This window comes from Schistocerca gregaria, chromosome 2, assembly GCF_023897955.1.
Source record: "Schistocerca gregaria isolate iqSchGreg1 chromosome 2, iqSchGreg1.2, whole genome shotgun sequence".
Lineage (NCBI taxonomy): Eukaryota > Metazoa > Arthropoda > Insecta > Orthoptera > Acrididae > Schistocerca > Schistocerca gregaria.
The window spans coordinates 431,373,131-431,393,665 of NC_064921.1; the positions used below are offsets into that span (position 1 = coordinate 431,373,131).

Below are 20,535 nucleotides of genomic sequence, written 5' to 3' on the forward strand. Positions count from 1 at the left end.
CATTCAACCCATTTCTCACCTCTTTTTCTCGGCAAAAGACCTAAGATAACAAAAACTAGTTTTTTTTCCCTTCTTTTCTTTTGTCAGTATGCATCTAGGACCATTTGGTGAACAGTACAAAATTTTACTCTGGTTTCACTTTGAAGATGATTGTTGTCATACAAATATTTCAGAAAAGTCAGCTACTCATCATCATCTACCTACAATATAGTAATGTAAGACTGAAGCTACTTCTCTAATATGATATGATTCATATAAGATTTTACAGCTCAATGTGAAAATAAATGACACAATTTGTAACAGATCCTGAAGAGCAAACAAGAACATCAGACAAATCAATACAAAATAAGCTTTTAATTTCTATATGATTCTGTTACACCAAGATGAAATTAACATCATATTTCATCTATAATTTCAACTCATTTTCTCAGTTGCATTCATAGAGCTACATAACAATTATGAACAGCTATCAAGTCTGTTGTAACTATAGGTAGCAGAAGAATCAATACAAGGTCTTTAAATCATTCTATATTAATGTATCACTGCTTCTTTCCTCTTAGCTGTCACAAGGAACCAACAAGGAAATGAATGTGTAGAATACAAATATAATTGTAACAGTTCCCGAGCAGGCTATTTTAAACAAATATAATCAACTTCATAAAGTATTAAAATATAACATGGTCCATGCAACACTATATGCAACAAAGATATTTTTATACTAGAACTACCACGTTTCTTTAGTAGTGCAGGTAAAAAAATCATAAAATGTCATTGTATTACAACAAAACTAATGGATTCAACAATCATAAAGCAATAACTGCTCTTCTTACCGGGCCCAGTTTACCTTGACAACTTTCCTACTTCACGATGCAGCTGTCCTATTCCCTTCACTTGGCTAATGAAGGAATTTCTGAATCTGATATTTAGTGCCTTTTTATATTATTATCTATAGTGCCATCTGCCAAGTAAAAACTCTTTCAACATTTATTTAAGTATAAAATAATAACCCAAGCTTCTAGGACTGTTGGGTGAAGAAGGAAAGTGGCATCAATTGAAATCCGCAAGATTTTTCAATAGTTATGTGAACTGTAGTCATTCTTAAAAATTTTTAGTATCGCTTAAATAATGATTCAATATCTTTCGTAATTTCAGCACACTATTCTTTCCAGGAAATATGATTGCCAGCTTGCAATTTTTATGTCTCAACTATATTTACACATCCTTCTACATTCCTTCTTCAGATGCACCTGTTAAAATTGCAGTTACATAGTGTTGGTGGCTGAGATGCTCTATGCATTCAGCTGCCTACATTTATAAGGATTTCTTTATTTGTCACCCTTTAGACATGTTTCTGTGCCAAAACATGATGTGTATCTTTGGTGTAAATGCTGCAGATATTTACAGGTGACTGAGTAGTTTTGTACACTATAACATCACGTGTTAGTGGTGATTGCTGCTGTTGCTTGTAATGATGATGATGATGATGATGATGATGAAATGAAACCTCATGGTGGCACTTAGTTTATTCTATTCAAACAGGAGAAGAAAAATATCACATATTCTCATTTCATTGGAAATCTTTGACAAATTCACAATTTAAGCTAATTCACTTCGACAGTCTGATTATACATTTGTTGGTGAAATGCTGATGAAGAAAATTTCCATCAAAAGGATTTGAAGCAACTACCTCCAAGTCATTAGTGTGCAACAGCAATGTTGATTACAGGGAAAGGAAAATAATCTTGAAAGCAAGCAGTCACAAAAGGTCAGAATTTTAATACCTTTACAAGGATTTACATTTGTGAATATTACCAATCTATCAGTTTCATTAGTCATGGTTAAAAATTCCTAATGTGGATTCTTTACAGAAGAATGGAACAACTGGTAGGAGGTGACCTCACGGGAAGATCAATTTCGATACCTGAAAAATACAGGAACACCCAAGCAATACTGACCATACAATTTCCCTTCAAAGATAAAGGCCAACTTACATTTATAGCATTTGTAGGTTTAAAGATAGTATTTGACAATGCTGACTGGAATAAAGGCTTTGAAATTTTGAAGGCAGTCAGGGTAAAATACAGGGGACAAAAGGTTATTTACAACTTGTACAGTAACCACACCGCAGTTATGTGAGTCAAGGGGCATGGAAGGGAAGCAGTGGTTGAGAGGAGACTGAGACAGGGTTGTACCCTATCCCCAATATTATTCAATCTGTACACTGAGAAAGCAGTAAAGGACACCAAAGAAAAAATTGAAGCACAAAAAAACTTACTTCACTTTTGCACTTAAAATCATAGTGAATCTTTGGGAGAGATAAATCAGTGAGTTGACATATTTTGGATCTTTTCATTCACTGATGTCCTATGGAACAAAGTTTTGGGGAAACAAAGTTTTAAGAAAGAAAACATGCTCTAAGAATAACATGAGGTGCTCACCCATGATCATCTTGTAGATATCTGTTTAAGGAGTTACGTATTCTGACAACTGGTTCACAGTATAATTATTCCCTCAAGAAGTTTGTTGTAAATAACATACTGCAGTTCAAAAGAAACAATTATGTACATAACCACAATACCAGAAGGAAAAATGACACTTATTACTTCATATTAAAGTTGGCTTTAGCACAGAAAACATTGCATAATGCAGTAGCTAAAATTTTTGATCACTTACCCAGTGACATAAAATGTCTAAGCAACCCCAAAGAAATTTAAAAATAAAACTGAAGAAGTTACTCCTTGACAACTCCTCCTACTCTGCAGAAGAATTTCTATTTCTGTAATGTTTAAAATGTGTGGGATAGGAATTATTTTAAAAAAAAATTACAAATGTTCAGCAAGTAGGCACACTTACAAATTAATTTGCGATGTGAATGTAAAATCCATCCACAGCATTATAATTTATTGTGCAAAATCATTCATGGAACATGAGAGTAACTAACAAAGATGGAAAGAAAGTTCAGGGAGAAGAAATAAAAACTTTTAGGGTTTATCAATGACAACAAAGGACTTGGAAGAGAAGTTGAACAGAATGGACAGTTTCTTGAAAGGAGGGTATAAGAATAACACCAACAAAAGCAAAACAAGAGTAAATGGAATGTAGTCTGGAATTAGATTACAAAATGAGACACTAAAAGTAGGAAACAAGTTTTGCTATATGGGCAGTAAGATAATGAACGATGGCCAAAATAGACAGGATATAAAATGTGATTGGCAATAGCAAGAGAAGCATTGCTAAAGAAGAGAACTTTGGTAATATCAGATACACATTTAGATGTTTGAAAGTCTTTTCTGAAGGTATTTGTCTGCATCATAGTCATATATGGAAATGAAACAGAGCTCATAAACAGCTTAGACATGAAGAGAACAGAAAACTTTGTAATATGGTGCTACAGAAAAATGCTGAAGATTAGATGGGTAGATCATGTAACTAATGAGAGGAGAAAAGAAATTTATGCTCAACTTGACGAAAAGAAGGGATTGGTTAATAGAACACATTCTGAGACATAAAGGGATCACCAATTTAGTACTGGAGGTAAGTAGGGGGGGGGGGGGGGGGGAGAGAGATTGTAGAGAGAGAACAAGAAATGAACACAGTAACCAGATTTGAAAGTACTTAGAGGAATTATAGTGGATTTCAGAATGTACTAGTTTCTATTACTAAAATTAAATTAATAGAGCTGATCAGTGTACTAATAATCCAATCAAATTAAATAATTGTTCTTTGACTCAAACTCTACTTTTTAATACCATAACTTTTGGTCAATCAGTTTGTAAATTTCTGTAAGTATTAATAATATCTTTCACATGTTTAGCTACAAGTAAATGTCAAGGCTGTAAAATTCAAATTTCTTACAACAGATTGAGTGCTTGCATACATCTGTTTCTCTAATCTTGCCTACTTACAGAGTACTGTATCAAGCAAAATGTTCAGTCAAATGACTCTTAGCTTGTTAAACATACTGATATTATCACTCATCCAGAAGTACTGCAATGGATACCCCATAAGATGATGTGTCTTATTAACTGCAATGATTAACATATGACAATCATTTTCAATAGCCTATCTTTCCACATACCCTTCCCCACACATACCCACATCTTACTCATACTAGTTCAAATTAAGTTAGATATCTAACTCACAATAATAAAGTATTAAACATGCATTATAATTCAGAAGTAAAAATGCACCAATGCTGCACTAGTCAAGATATTATCAAATGCATACTACCTGCTGTATGTCTAACCTCATATGCTGTAGAATTATCACTGAAGTTGGATTTGGTCTATCAAAATCTAAAATCACATGGATGAGAGAACACAATTCATTTTTTTTTTTTTTTTTTCCCCATGCCCACAACACTTATTTGTAGGTGAGGAACTTCCTATGTACAATGACTTTCCTGATATCTTATCAGTTGATTATAAATGCCAGAAGTAACTTCTTTTGGGCTCGAGAACTTTATCAGTAATAATTCCTTGGATGATAAAAAAAATGGAAACTGAACTTAACCATCGAAAAATTTAGAAGACGTGATATGTCGACCTTTGAAAATTGAATTAGGTTTGTTAAAAACAAAACAGTGGTCATGTAAAACATGCAAATCCATCACTTTTAGTGTTTATCTGAGAATGTTCTCACAGCAAGATTGATCATGCTGGTAATATACCATGAAAAGATAAATTTAAGAAACATGCATCACCCACTAACAGAATATGCACAGTTTTAACAGTCAGCCAGTGCATGTAGTAGAGTACCATGATTGGACAGAACAATAAACAACCACCGTTCATTATAAGGACTGCATAAACAGAGGCACAATCACTTCTTAAAGCTGACTGCCTACTGTTTAACCATTGAATACATGGTTACTGATGTGCTACACACACTGTGGATGACTCATTCAGTATTAAGAAATCTAGTAATATTGAATGACAGGATAGGAAGAGAGAGTTTCTAAAGTTGTTAATATTAACGTGGGACTTCAGTCTGTTACAATTTTCTCCATTAATATGCTTAAAAATTACATTAAAATATTTGAAAATGCACACTACAGTTGTATGAGCGCATCTTTTATTAATGCGATGACAACAAAGAGTGTCGATACAAAATGTGCAGAAAGCTATTGTAATGTATAACCACCTAACTACTTGCACAAGATTCTAGATTTTAAATGGATATTATTTGGATTACTGTTAAGCATTAGATTTCATATGCACTTTTAGGAAGTAAATGACTACACTGGACTATTATATAACACAACAGTGTTATATTCCTAGACTGCAAATATTGCTTTGATAAAATACTTTTCAGTGAGCAGCAAATATTCAAATATTCTCATTTACTGGGGTTGCTTTTTTTTTTTTTTTTTTTTTTTTTTTTTTAAATTTAGTCAACAGCTGACATGTACAGTCTCTCAATTGTCACAGCAGAGCAAGATATGTTACAGATTATCTCTCTCACTTCCTATAGTCAGTCTTGTCTCTTCCAGTAGAAATTGTGACTACAAAGGGTTTTACTGTTATGCATGTGTGGGATCGTCTCGTCGTGAATGAATAGCACTGAAATTTGAATCAGTAAAGTTACCTTAAAGCAGTCAATGACAGTTTCTGTTGTCATCAAGGCCTTATATTATTGCTGCTACATGACCCTACAGTTATGGTTCCAAACAAATATGGAATATCATTACCTACAACAGGTTAAAAGATCAGATAAAAGGAATTGAAGGAGGGAAGAAAAGAATGAAAATCAAGGAAAAAGGATATAAGGTAACTAGTCTAGTTTCAAGAAGTGAAGAAAGCATTTAGATGAGGTCTGTTACAGAAATATTTAACTTGGCATATGTTTAGTCTTGGGGGTAACTAGACTGTGTCAAGTGTTCTATGTTTGGTTTCAAATAATATATTTTCCAGTAATATATGAATTCTGACTAGTAATTATGTACAAGAGACCACTTTCTTTATACAAATCAATAGGTCTTACATTCCTTGCAGCTGATGAAATATAGCAAGATAACTTAAACTTACTTACAGTTTATCACTACTGACAATCTCTAATGCACAGCCAAATTCCGTGTGCTCCCAAGTTGTCTCACATATGCTCAAATCTTTTCACGTGTGAAATCTCTCAAAATTCTAGTTTTCATAACCATAATATAAACACTTTTATTGCTCATCATTTTATAAATAAATTATGGGTTGTCTCAATATCCATTTCAGAGTCCTTTTTTCATTACTGTACATTCATGCCTGAAAAATGTTGGTGAATACTGTGAAATCAGCCTTTCTTGCAGCAATAATAAAGTGTAATAGGTGATAAGCTAAACCTCCAGTACTTGTACCGGACACAACGGATTGTCTGGGTTCCCTTAACTTCTATCATCGGACCATGAGGTGCTGGTTGTACATAAATAGACATGTCTGCCACTTTAATATCACATTGCAGGTCACGTGACAAACAATACTGCAAGTACTCCTTCAAGTGATCAACTGCAACAAACAAAATAGTGAACACATTAAATATAACATTGTGTAGTAAATATAACTTTACCTATTTACAATATACACTTCATTAAAACAATGAAAAGATACATAAATCACCATTATAAAATACATATGTGCTTCATGACAGAACACAGTATTACAGGGTTAGTAAATGTTTTGAAATGGAACTTTGGAAATGATGTTGGAAAGCAAAGGAGTTGCTTGGAGCACATGTATACGACAAGAGCTCATTACATTATGATAACAAAAGCATCCAAATGGGAATTTGACAGAAAAGAAATAGTAAGTAAAGCACAATAGTTCTCCCCTTGCTCAAATCTGCATTCACATCTACAACTGCACCCTGGTAATCACTGTACAAGAACACAGAAGAGACTAGTTCTCTTTGTGCTTTCCTGTTAAAGAGTTTTTATTACACCACTCATGCACACAGTTACATTAACATGTGACATCTCATATGGGACAGAATAGTTCTCCAAAAGAAGGAGAACAAAAATAATATAGCCCTTCAGTCCCTTTTCATTCCGTTTCTTAAAATACCTCGCTTTGAAGTAAGATAGAATTACACTGTTGCACCAAAATACAGTGGTTATTGACTTTAATCAGCTCACACCTTAGGGGCTAGAAGCTAGATCAGCAAAATTTTTGTTCGATGAAACCAGATACCAAATAATGTCTCCCACTCTCATCTTCCACCTGTTTCACAAGTTTTAACAATTAAAAATTACAACCCAAAAAACGGAAAAAACCATCAATGATATATTTGTATCTGCTTACACACATATAAAAAAAACATGAAGTCATTAAAAAATCACACTGCTAAGCAACTGGAAAAGGTTGTGTGTGTGTGTGTGTGTGTGTGTGTGTGTGTGTGTGTGTGTGTGTGTGTGTGTGAGAGAGAGAGAGAGAGAGAGAGAGAGAGAGAGAGAGAGAGAGAGAGAGAGAGAGGGGACAGGGGGGAAGAGGCAGGGGGACGGGGGGGAGAGGAAGGGGGGAGAGAGAGAGAGAGGGGACAGGGGGGAAGAGGCAGGGGGACGGGGGGGAGAGGAAGGGGGACGTGGGGGGAGAGGCAGGGGGGCGGGGGGGGGAGAGGCAGGGGGGCGGGGGGGGAGAGGCAGGGGGGCGGGGGGGGAGAGGCAGGGGGGCGGGGGGGGAGAGGCAGGGGGACGGGGGGGGAGAGGCAGTGGGACGGGGGGGGGAGGCAGTGGGACGGGGGGGGGGGAGGCAGTGGGACGGGGGGGGGGGGAGGCAGTGGGACGGGGGGGGAGAGGCAGTGGGACGGGGGGGGAGAGGCAGTGGGACGGGGGGGGAGAGGCAGGGGGATGGGGGGGAGGCAGGGGGGAGAGGCAGGGGGACGGGGGGGAGGCAGGAGGACGGGGGGGGGGAGGCAGGGGGGAGAGGCAGGGGGACAGGGCGAGGCATCATCGACAAACAACCGAGACTGCTGCCCATCCAGTCCACCAAATCATTTATGCATGTAGATAATATAAGCAGCAGTCCTATCACATTTCCCTGTGGCATACCCTTGTCTATGACGAACATTCACTGTCGAGGACAACATACTGGGTTGTATTACTTAAGAAGTCTTCGAGGCACTCACATATCTCTGAACTTATTCCATATGCTCTACATCCATGAACAGCCTGCCATGGGGCACCATGTGACATGATTTTCAGAAACCTAGAAATATGGAATCTGCCTGTTGCCCTTCATCCATTATTCTTAGTATATAATGTAGAAAAGGGCAAGCCGAGTTTTGTATGGAGAGATGCTTTCTAAAACAATGCTTATTTGTTATGAAGAAGAAGACGAAGACACTGGAGATTGGTTTGTTTCTAGAAGTGGCCTACAATTTTCTAGTGAACCAGCAAATGGTGGGCGACGTCGACGTCGCAACATTTTGAACATAATACCTGGCCCAGTGAATGTTGGAAAAACAATCAAAACAATAACAAGAGTCATTTGTTATTTATCTCACCAGAAATAATGAGCATCACTGTAAAAGAAACAAAAAGGGAAGCCAAACGAGTAATTTCTTTGTGGAATGTAGCTCATTCTTCGAACAAAATTACATGGAAAGATATAAATGAAACTGAAGTGTATGCTGTATTAGCAACTCTAATAGGAGCTGATCGAACTCATGGACATTGCACAAGTGCTTCCAATCTGTGGGGAGGTAATGTTGCCTTTGGCAACCATTCTTTTCCACTGCCATGTCAAGAAACCGATTTTTGTCTATACTGAAATTCTTGCGATTTGACAACAGAGACACAAGAGCACAGAGAATTGAAGGAACCAAGAACAAGCTACAAGCCATCAGGGTAGTGTTCGACAAATTTCAGTCTAACCTGTGCAAGAACTTCTATCATTATGAATACGTGACTATTGATGAATGATTAGCAATGTACCAAGGAAACTGCCCTTTTAGGGTTTATATGAAGAGCAAGCTTGGCAAGTATGGCATTAAAATTTCAGTTTGTGCTGATGTGAAGACATCTTACTTATTACGAATCCAAATTTACACAGGAATGGTGGACAATACTCGGGAAGTGAATCAAGGACAGAAAGTTGTTTTGGATCTGATGGAACCATTTCTGAATAACGGTCATATTGTAACAACTGATAATTTTTTCTTCAGTTTTCCACTGGCTGCTGATCTACTAAAACGAAACAACATTGGTTGGTACCTTGCGTTCCAATAAGAAAGAGATTCCGAAGGAATTCTTGCCAAACAGAAAGAGAGAAGTTCACTCTTCAATGTTTGGTTTCACAATGACTTGACCCTAGTTTCTATATTCCAAAGAAGGGAAAGGCAGTAATACTACTCTCTACTCAGCATAATGAGAGACAAGTGAGTGGTGAAGAAAGTGAACACAAACCCGAAATCACACTGCACTACAACAAAACCAAAGGTGCTGTAGAGAATGGAGATAAAATGACAAGAGAATACAGTTGTGTTAGAGGAACAAGGCGGTGGCCATTAAAAATCGCGATTGAAATCATAGATATTGCAGCACTAAATTCATATATTCTGTACACTCAAAGATTTCTTGAATGGCAGAAGAATAACCGAAGCCATCGTAAACGCTTCACGATTGAACTAGCATTTGGACTCAGCAAAGGCAACATGGAAGAAAGAGCCAAAAATATCAATTGTCTTCATAAACATGTACAAGATGCACTGAAAGCTTGTGGTATTGCAATTCCTACAGCAGTCATCTAGACCCAGTGATCCAAGTTACCAATGCCACAACGATGTCAAGATTGCAAGAGAAACAAAGATTGGAAAAAAAGATTCTGTTGTGTAACGTGCAAGAAACCTGTTTGTCATATACACAGAGAAGAAACTGTTAGTGTGAAGTGCATGCAGTGCAAAAATGAACTTGACTGAAAAGTTGAAAAAAGTCTTGTGGTATTTTACTGCAGTAACTGTTGAGGTAAATAGATTATAAATTTTCTGTTCATTGAATACTGAATTTAGTGAAAGATACAAAAAAAATTTTGTACTTTGTATCTGTGATCTGATTAAATACTTCTAATAATCTGAAAAGCTGTTTTTCAATACTAAATAAACCCTTTCAATGGAAATAATGAAAACTGAGAACAAATATTACAATAAAACATAAAACACTTTTGGGGTAGTCCAAATACCCCATCTAGATAAATAGAGGTGTGAAACAGCTTGGTAAAGGGAGAATTAAGCACTATACTCTTCTGTGGATCTTGTCTCCTCTACAAGAAGTACAGCATCTGTCACCACTCATCCACATGACAGTGCCACGCGCATTAGTGGTACGGCTAGGCGCCCTGTACAAAGGAGACAGGGACCAGGGAGAACTCAAGGTATTATACCGATCCCCTAACCAACAAGTTTGAGGTTTTGGCTTTCACTGAAACTGACTGAGCTAGCAGGACTCATTTCTCCTATTGCAAACCTGCTGTATCAAGAGGAGGTAAACATACAAGATTAGGATGAATAACAGCACCCCTCAGGGAACTGGCAGCAAGGGACTGGAAGAACACCAGGTGTATTCAGTGTGTATTCCTGGGGACTTCACTCAATGTTGACCAAGGCAGCCACTGAGGAGCACAGGGTGCAACCAACTGTAAATTTTGTGGCACACACTGGAATAAAAGATGCCTGCTGTCAGGCTTTGAATTCATACTTGGATTGTTCCAAAGACTGACAAAGTAGGTTGAGAAGATCAGTCTTGTTCAGGGGGTTTCAATGTAACTCGCAATTTACAGCATTGTCCCCAGAACTGTTTGTGGCTTCCTGGATCTGGATGGAGTGTAAGGGCTGAACCACAGACTTCAAACATTCTGTAACAAGCTAGGCTGCAACTTCCTGGACTTGTGTCATAGGACTGAAAGCTGAAAGGCCCCAATAAATGGGTCAGAAGTGCACTACACATCAAAGGCTGCTATCCAGGTAACAAAGTGTATGGGGAGCACATGATTGTTCTTTTAGATTATGTGACTTTTTATCCAGATTGCATAATGACAACTCGAAAGCATCAGTATATGATCCAAAGAAATACCACCTATAGATGGGAGTATTAAAACCTTAGTGGATGGGGCCTCTTTGCCAACAATGCCATACACTCATTTCATTTCAGTGATTAACTGCCAACACATTTGCAACAAAGTGCCAGTGTTTGACGCACACCTAGAAAGCATTGGAGTTCACATATTAGGTACCGAAAAAACCAAAACTGACAGCAATGAGATATTTGGGGAAAATTTTAACATACATCAAAAGCATAGCTACTGGTAAATGGAGAAATGTAGGTAGTGTATTTGTCACAGTAGGCAAGAAACTCAACCCCCCCCCCCTCAAAACAGATAACGTAACTTCATGCAACGAGACTGTCTGCTGGTCTGTTGAGCAGTACTCAGTATCAAGACTGGACACAAACTACTATCAGATCCTTCTATCAATCACCACAAAATATAACCGAAAACTTTAGAGAAAACCTACATTCCATAGTACATACGTTCCCCAATCATATTATCATCACTGGAGGATACTAACCACCCAACAATCAATTAGGAAAATTAGTTTTGTAATGGGCATGACAAGGCATTCTGCAAAACATTATTAAATGCCTTCTCAAAGAACAGATTGTTCAGAACTGTATGTACTAGCAACATATAGATCAAACCTCTTTGAGGTCGTTCACATAGAAACTGGTATCAGTGACAATGAGACAGTTGTAGCAACTACGGTTACCAATGTACAAAGGGCATCTAAATAAGTACACTGACCTATATAGTCAGCAAACTAAATAAAAAAACCCGTGTCATACCTCAATAAAAAAGTTGAAAAACTTATTTCAGGAGACAAGCATGTACAAGAACTATGGCTCATGTTTAAAAGAATAGTTGACCATGCCCTGAGCAGATGTGTACCTAGAACACAAATTCATGATGGTAGGGTCCTTCATTGTATAGTCTCTGTAAAGAAATTTCTAAAGAAAGACAACTGCATGCTAAAACTAAGCATAGGGCTATATACAGTCAGATGATGGATGAAATGCATTTGGATGTCAAGATACCATGACATGAAGCCTTAAAAGAGCCATAGCAAAATATTATCAAATTACGTCTCTCAAAACTGGAAGCAATTCTAGCCCTACATAAAGCCAGATACTCGTGGGCAAGATGGGGGCTGAAATTGAGGATAGCAAAGCAAAAGCACAATTGTTAAACTCCATTTGCAGATATTCCTTCCTAAATGAAAATTAAGGGGTAGTGCCCCAATTTAATTCTTGCACCACTGGAAAGTTGAGTGATATTAGCGCCAGTGGTGTTGAGAAACAGATGAAATCACAAACTTAACATAGCTCCAGGGCTCAAAGGAATCATCACCTGAGTCTATACTGAAACAACAGTTTAGTTTGTCCCTCTTTTTACCATAAGATAGCATAAATCCTTGTAACAAAAACCAGTCACAAAAGTTGGAAGAAAAGACGGGTCAAACCCATCTACTACAAAAGAGTGGCAGAAGTGATTCACCAAAACATGGTAAAGTATCCTAGACATCCATCTGTTGTAGGACCACAAAACACATTCTGAGCTCAACTGTAATGAGGTATCTCAAACAGAATAACCATCTCCATACTAATCAGTCCAGATTCTGAAACATCAGTTATGTGAAATTCAACTCACACTTTTCTCACATGACATCCTGAAAGCCATGGATCAAGACAATCAGGTAGGTACATTATTTCTTGAATACCAAAATGCATTTGATTCTGTAACACACCTGCGATTATTAGCAAAAATATGATCATATGAGATATCAAAAAAAGTTTGTGACTGTATTGAGAATTTCTTGGCAGGAAATGTGCAGCATGTTATCTTGGGTGAAGAGTCATCAAAGATGTATAACTAACTTTGGGTGTGCCCATCCCAGGGAGGTATATTGGGCTCATTGTAGTTCTAGCTAGTGATGTCATGCGCTTAATGATAGCACCAATACCATCACATACATTTTTACCATGACTTGTGAAAAAAATCGATTCTGCGTGAATCTGAAAATCATGGTAATGTGTGCATAAATTTTTGAGATTTTTACAGTTTTTGCGCTGACTAGCTGCCCCTCACTGAAGTATTTCACAAAATGTATGTGAGGCAGCTTGTTTTTCACATATGCCACAACAGTGCGAATGTGGGCATGAACTGAAATGGCATCATGAATTAAACAGTCACTAAAAACGCACAGGTTCATGACAGACACATCACATCACCTGATTCACCTCTATAGTAAATCGCAAATGGCTGGAGGCAAGGGCGCACCCAGGATCTGAAGTAGGGGGGGGGGGGGGGGGGGGGCGGAGCAGGTCATACTAGTCTCAGGAAACAAGGACTCGAGACAACACACAGCACTTCTTATTATATAAAACAGTAGAAAAACTGCTTTTACTAAACATTTTAAATACCAGAATGAACTTGTACAATCCAAGAAAACATGCAGCATTTCTTATTAAATAAAACAGTAAACTAGTGAAAAACTGCAAATATCTTCTGGGGAGGGGAGGGGGGTACATCCATGGCTGGAGGGTTGCATGACTGTTGTCCCAATTATATCCTTGGATGGCGTCTTTAACTATAAATGCATAATTTTAGAAAAGTCTAGTATAACTATAATTTCATCTTGTTTCAAATTATCCTTACAAAACTGGAAATAAGCCAATTGTGCTGTTTCTGTGAAGCAGTGTGTGGTCAGTTTGTCCATTTTTTTTACAACACATTTCAACAAAATCTTCCACTGTACTTTGCTTTGTTTCAAGACTTGTGGGATCCACGTGTGTCCATTGTTTATAAGAAACAAGTTCAAGTTCAAGTTCAAGTTCAAGTTCAAGTTCATCATCATCATCATCATCCATAAGGAGTTCACCATACAGTTTGTTATTCATGTGTTCTGCAAGATTTGCCTTACCTGGACACTTTTCACACCTGTGTATCATGCACTGGTAGGAACTGAAGTCACACACTAGCAGCTTCATTGCACCTTTGCAATCCAGACCAGAATCCTTTATAGCAGCAAACATCAGCTTAGCATTTTCATGGCTCTCACATACACAAACATTGTGCGTGCCCCTTGCACTTACAGGCACAACCCATTTTGGCCAAAGATTGAAAAAAGATAATAAACCTACTTTGGTATTGGGATACTTTTCTTTGAATTCTAGATATAGTTCTGATATGTTGAATAGCAACAGTCTTTTTTGCATCTGAACACATACATTTCCCATTTTCACTGCTACACAGTCTTTTTTCCAGGCATTATTTGGCTGTAGTCATTATTTTCATGAAACTTCGACACTAGCACCTGTATTTCTGAACTCAACTGCTTACCCTGAGCCTGCTGAAGTTGTGGAAGCACTCCTTGGGTTACTTTTATTTTCTTAGCTTGTTTTACCATATATGTAGAAACACTGAATTCCTTTGCAATGTAGCCAATAGACCAGCTGGAAGGTGCAAGGGTAAGAGGAGCTACTTTTTTTCTGGCGTGTGGATATGGCACATTATTCTTTCAAATCATGCACAATTTTGTCAAAATCAGAGCACTTCTGGCATGATTTCTGTTCCTTTGGAGCAGATAGTTCTTCCTCTCCCACCATTAGTGTGTCAGCTATTTAGTGCTTTAATTCCATTTGAGCTTCTTGTAGTTTTCTTCTACCATAGCTGGGCCTGTCTCTTTTCCCAACTTTGTGTCTCTTCATGAGAGACAAACCAAGAGCAGTCACTGAAGTAATTAATTGCTCATCCGATGTGGTTGTAGGTGGTTGATACTCTTCGTAACTGTCATGTAAATTATCAGAATACTCTTCATTTTTAGCAGTGTGACACACCAGGAACATAAGTTTCGTCCTGATATCATGTTAAGTCCCATGCACTGATTCACTTTCAATACTGATTTTATATCAATTTCTCTGAGGCTGCACTTCACTGTCTTCTTATGAATCTGAAATGGATCAAAACAACTTCTTTGTAGCAAAGAATACTTAGCCAGAAACACTTTCATATGATGATACCAAACACTAAAGTGTCCTTGGGTGTATCCCGGATCTCCATAGCAACAAATCTTGGTCCGATTCATCCAGATCATCCAGTACAAAGTGAATGCCACATTTTGTTTTATGAAATTCAGATGCTTGTGCTCTACCAATACTGCAACTTGTTTCAACAAAAGCACCAATAGTACACTCTTCTGCCTCCATACTGACTTTCCACAACAGTAATGGTCAGTCTGAACTAGAATCCTAAAAACATGAGTAACCTGTAATTGTTGCTTGTTTGCTTTGTTGTTCCTGCCTAACAATGACTCATTCAGTCCCTGAAAACTACCATTGTTTAACTTTCTGTGGCCTAATGGTTCACAATAATTGCTGCAGCTTTATCTGAAACAAGCTGTCTGTATCATCACTATTATTTGCTAATCGTGTTAAAAGAAACATAACCAAATACATCTCTGTCATCTTTTATTGTACACAAATGCCTTGCAAAAACAAGTTGAAATTTTGCCACATATTATATTATGGTCTACTTATGCAGTGTTTGAAATTTGGCTTCAATATCACTTGTCCCTTTTGAGCTACCACACTTAGAAAATCCATGTTCTTCAGGTAATTTTTGAAGTTTTTGTATTTTCGTGTGCATGTAACTCTGTCTGTGTGAATGATATGGGCAAGACGAGTTCTGTGTGTGTTTAGCCACATTAAGCTTAGGCCTACCACAAAAAATTTATACCCTTTTTGAGTGAATTATATTTGGCATAGAGGGCACCTACAATATGTACCTTTTAATGTACTACATTTTTTAATCACATTTTGGAAATTTTTTATTTTCCCTCAGAAATATGTTGTTGGTGTTTTATTCCTTGGAGTGTGTTTTCTAAGTGGATGTTACTGACTTGTAAAAATTTCACTGGACTGTGCGGAATAGTTCCAAAGTTATTAAGACCTGAAGTTGGGTCTGAAGATTAGATTAGACTAGTGCTTGTTCTATAGATCATGAATATGACACTTCGTAATGATGTGGAACGTGCAAGGTTAATAAAAGGTGTCTATACAAGATATTAAATTAGACAAAATATTACATGACACTCAATATTTTTAATTTTTTTGTGGAGGTTGGAAAATTACCCAGTTACTATATCCAAAAATCCATCTAATTCTTTTAATTTCCTTTTTAAATGCTATATGTCAGACTTTTGGTGCTATTAGGTAAGTGACCAAAGACTTTTGTGGCAGCTTAATTTACCCCCTTCTGAGCCAAGATTTAACCTTGAGTAGTGAAGATCATCCTTTCTCCTAGTGTAGTAGCCATGTACACTGCTATTATTTTTGAATTTGTTCGGATTGTTAATAACAAATTTCATAAGTGAATATATATATTGTGAGGCTACAGTGAAGATTTCTAGCTCTCTAAATAAGTGTCTGCAGGATAATCTTGCATGAGCTCCAGCAATTATCCTGATTACACACTGTTGTGCAATGAACACTCTTACTCAATGATCAGTTACCCCGGAATATGATGCCATACGAAAGCAGAGAATAAAAATAGGAGTGGTAAGCTAATGTACTCAGCTGTATATCGCCAAAATTTGCAATGACCCTAATGTAATAAGTAGCTGAACTCAAACGTTTAAGCAGATCCTCAGTGTGTTTTTTTTCCAGTTCAACCCCTCATCAATGTATACACCTAGAAATTATGAATATTCTACCTTAGCTACCGATTTCTGATCGAAGTCTATTTATTAATGGGGTCATTCCATTTACTGTGTGGAACTCTATATACTGTGTTTTGTCAAAGTTTAATGAGAGCCCATTTGGAGAGAACCACTTAATGATTTTCTGAAAAACATCATTTAGAATTTCACCAGTTAATTCTTGTCTGCTGGGTGTGATAGCTATACTTGTATCATCGGCAAAAAGTACCAGCTTTGACTTCTTCGTGAATATAGAATGGCAAGTCATTAATATATATTAAGAACAGCAGAGGACCCAAGATAGATTGCCTGATGCGGGTTGCAATTTCCGAGTCATGCCACCTTCTTTCACAAGCCATAATTCTGGAACTAATTGGAAGGAGAATTTAAAATTTTGTACATGAGTGTTCCACACTTGGCAGCATTGATGCACTAAATTTCAGCCAAATCTGAGACTTATCAACTAGAACATTTTCTCATATTGGTTGAATTGACATGGAATGACCCATTTACTCATTCATTGTGTTCCATAGAATCCAAGGCAGAAAACCTTCAAGGATGTGGAATGAGTCAAAGCCTACATTAACATAAGACAAACAAATCAGAGAGACTTAATCTTATGTCTTGTATATGCTTACCCAATTTTAACATCAGGTATTTCACAATGACTTTACTTTCCTAATACTTTGCTGTCTGAGCCTCTTCGCCACTTTCGTGGGAACAAATCAAACAAAAATGTTTTCCTAGAAAGCCTGAGTCCGCCTGTGCAACATGAGATGAAAACATACACACCATATGATTGTAGGCTGGCAGACGAAATGGCAATGTACTAATGTGAAAGAAAGCCATTAATTCACAAATGAGGTCTCACTTAGATATCTAAGAAAAAAAAAAAAAAAATAGTACAACAGTAGTGTTCGCAAAATTTCTATATTACTACCCGTCATACTGATACGTAGTTACGAAACTAGCACATATGCATATAACAAACTCGCCCCTAACAGTTGATTACATCAAGCAAAATTACGGCACACTAATTTTCTACAATGACTTTAAACTTCATTACAAACGCTTCGCATGCCGAGCAGATTAATCACAGAATACGATAAAAACACTTACTTGAAGCATTAATCGTCGTTCGAAGGTAACGTGTAGCTCTCAATTTTAATGATTTAACGACTGTGCAATTCCTTCCCATTAAAGTACGATTAGGTCTGAGAATTATCTCAACTTCATTTAGACCAGGAGGCTCTGGCAACCCTTCAGCACATTTCATCTGTCTCGGTGACGGCGGTTCATTGGGAGGCGGTGAAGGTGGTGCGTCAGTACTCGTGCCTGGAGGCATACCAGGTCTTGGTGACATTTTAATCTGCACTTCTTCTGAGTATTTGCACGCTTAGTATAAATACAGCCCTAGACTGATATTTCTTGAATTCACTGTCAGTGGGAGTCCGTATACACTGCCATTCAACATTACAACATATCCTGCAACAGAGCTATACTGACAACTTGTTCACGTCTGCGAAATGTTACAATACTGTACTGTCTATCCACATGCAGATTTCAACATCTTGTTTCTCAAACTGCGTACGTTATGTTCTTCATATTTCCTTAATTTAGCTGCTGCCGGCATGGCACAACCTACAAAAGTAATTCGCCTTTAATGTTTGTAGAAGTTCACCAATGCAGTCAGATAAACAAAGGAGAAAACTAACACCCAGGTCTTGATTTCTAACAATACAATTCTTTTCTCGCCCAAATAATCAAGTCCTGTCACTCCGTGACACAGATCCGCATGACACAATGAAAAATTTATTGCAGAGGAGAAAAATTACGATATCATTCAAACGATTCAAATCCTTTTTTATGAGATCATACACCTCCAATGCACGGGCGACTTTCCATTGTTCGACAATAATAACACACAAACACCCACTTCCTCTCCTTTTCGGACTTCGTATGTCAAGTAGAGATGTGCGCGAATGGACACATAAAGTCGCTAAAGTCGATAATTCGACCAGAAAGCTCGATTCTACAGATGACTCATTTTCAAGCGAGCAGTCGACTTTGAGTTCTCACGGCGCATAATTTGATATTGAACAGCATACACTAGTCGTTTTACTATTCACACTTCGAATTAGAAATTGTAACTTAGGAACGCCCATATTGCTTGTAATCTAGTAACGTTAACGTGATGCAAAATGTAAGTTGTGAGTTTAGCTGGATCGTAAATACAATTAATAATTCCGGAGAATAGTGTCTGAAATGCAGAAAATTTTATGTATACAGAGAAACAGAGTGTATTTTGTGTTATACAATAACAAAAATGCCAGAAATAAACTTAAAACTGAAAAACATGCAAGTGAATTCTCGAGTGCGGGAGTCACGTCGTCATATGACTAATCGCCAAAAATAAGCACTGATATTTGAACCTGCGAAAAGCGCGCAATAAAATGTGTAATGTGCGTAAAATGTAAGATATTATGCCGTTATAGTTGTGCTGATGGGAAAGCGAAGCGCAAAATTTGGTATGCAACAAATATAACGACTGTAGATTAGGTTTAAACCTTAGCTACATAGACTATGCAAATGAGGTCATCATTGTACTACTAAATGAGATTAAAAACTGAAAAATAAATATGAGATATTGCTACTGCAAAAGAAAACAATTAGAAAATGAGCTTCACTTACAAACTGAGTGTATGAAATAAACATAGAGGCAAACTTTGAAAACAGTGGCTGATATCCGTAACGCTACATAGAGGCAAACTTTGAAAACAGTGGTTGATATTCGTAAACAGATAAAAGAGCACACGCTAAAATTACAATCAAAATTAATGTGGTTATTTATTTAACCATGAAATGTGTGTGTGTGTGTGTGTGTGTGTGTGTGTGTGTGTGTGTGTGTGTGTGTGTGCGCGCGCTTGTATGTGGACGAGTGCACTGTAAGCGATCATGATTTTTTTGCTGTTACATGGATATATATTGTCTTTATACTTTGATAGTTTGCACTGTACTATTACCGCATTGCACAGTGAACCTTTAAATTCGAATATATATTAGATTCAATAATTATCATTATACATTAATGTGCGTAATGTGTGTAATGTGCGTAAAATGTAAGATATTATGTCATTATAGTTGTGCTGATGGATGACGCTGATATATATATATATATATATATATATATATATATATTGTGAAGTCGTAATATTATAAAATAGCGTTAATGTATAATGATAATTATTTAATCTAACGGGACTACCTCGGGAAAGTGGGGATTTTGGGCAGGGAGAAACTTAAATCTAACACAACAATGGGAAAATGAAATAAATAATAGTATATGTGAAATAGTACCAGAGTTCAGATTACAAGTGCTCAGGCAAGTTGGAGCATGTAACTGGAGATCGCCGCAAAATCTGGTGCGCGAAACGTGTTTGAGTCAGATGTTTATTCAGTCTAGTGTGTTTCGTCTGTGTGCATAGTGCATTTATAATGGCAAATTCCCTTTCAATGTTGTAGAGAGTTCATTGACGAATTCATAGAAATGTATAGGAATCATACATGTTCGTGGAAAACTGGAAACAGGGACTACAGCCATAGAGAGAAGACGGTGGCTTATTATTTAAGAGACAAATTATGACCGGTTGACCCTAAGGCAAATAGGAAACGGTAATAAAAAAACTCGTTGTGGACGGTTTATCGCATAGAGCCAAGAAAAATATCGAATTCTATTTGATCTAGTATAGGGGAATTACTAACATTCAGCTTGGTGCTACGGTACAATCTTATGTGGCAGTGTAGCAAAATAAA

The 20,535-nt window shown here is 37.2% G+C and overlaps 1 long non-coding RNA gene across 1 annotated transcript; it reads right to left on the reverse strand.

The window, feature by feature from the left end:
- Positions 1-333: 333 nt before the first annotated feature.
- Positions 334-18,735, reverse strand: LOC126324574 (uncharacterized). The gene is made up of 2 exons (XR_007559895.1): positions 17,842-18,735; positions 334-6,488 (listed from the first exon to the last, which is right to left on the reverse strand). It is a non-coding gene; the product is annotated as an uncharacterized LOC126324574 (long non-coding RNA).
- Between the last annotated feature and the right edge of the window lie 1,800 nt (positions 18,736-20,535).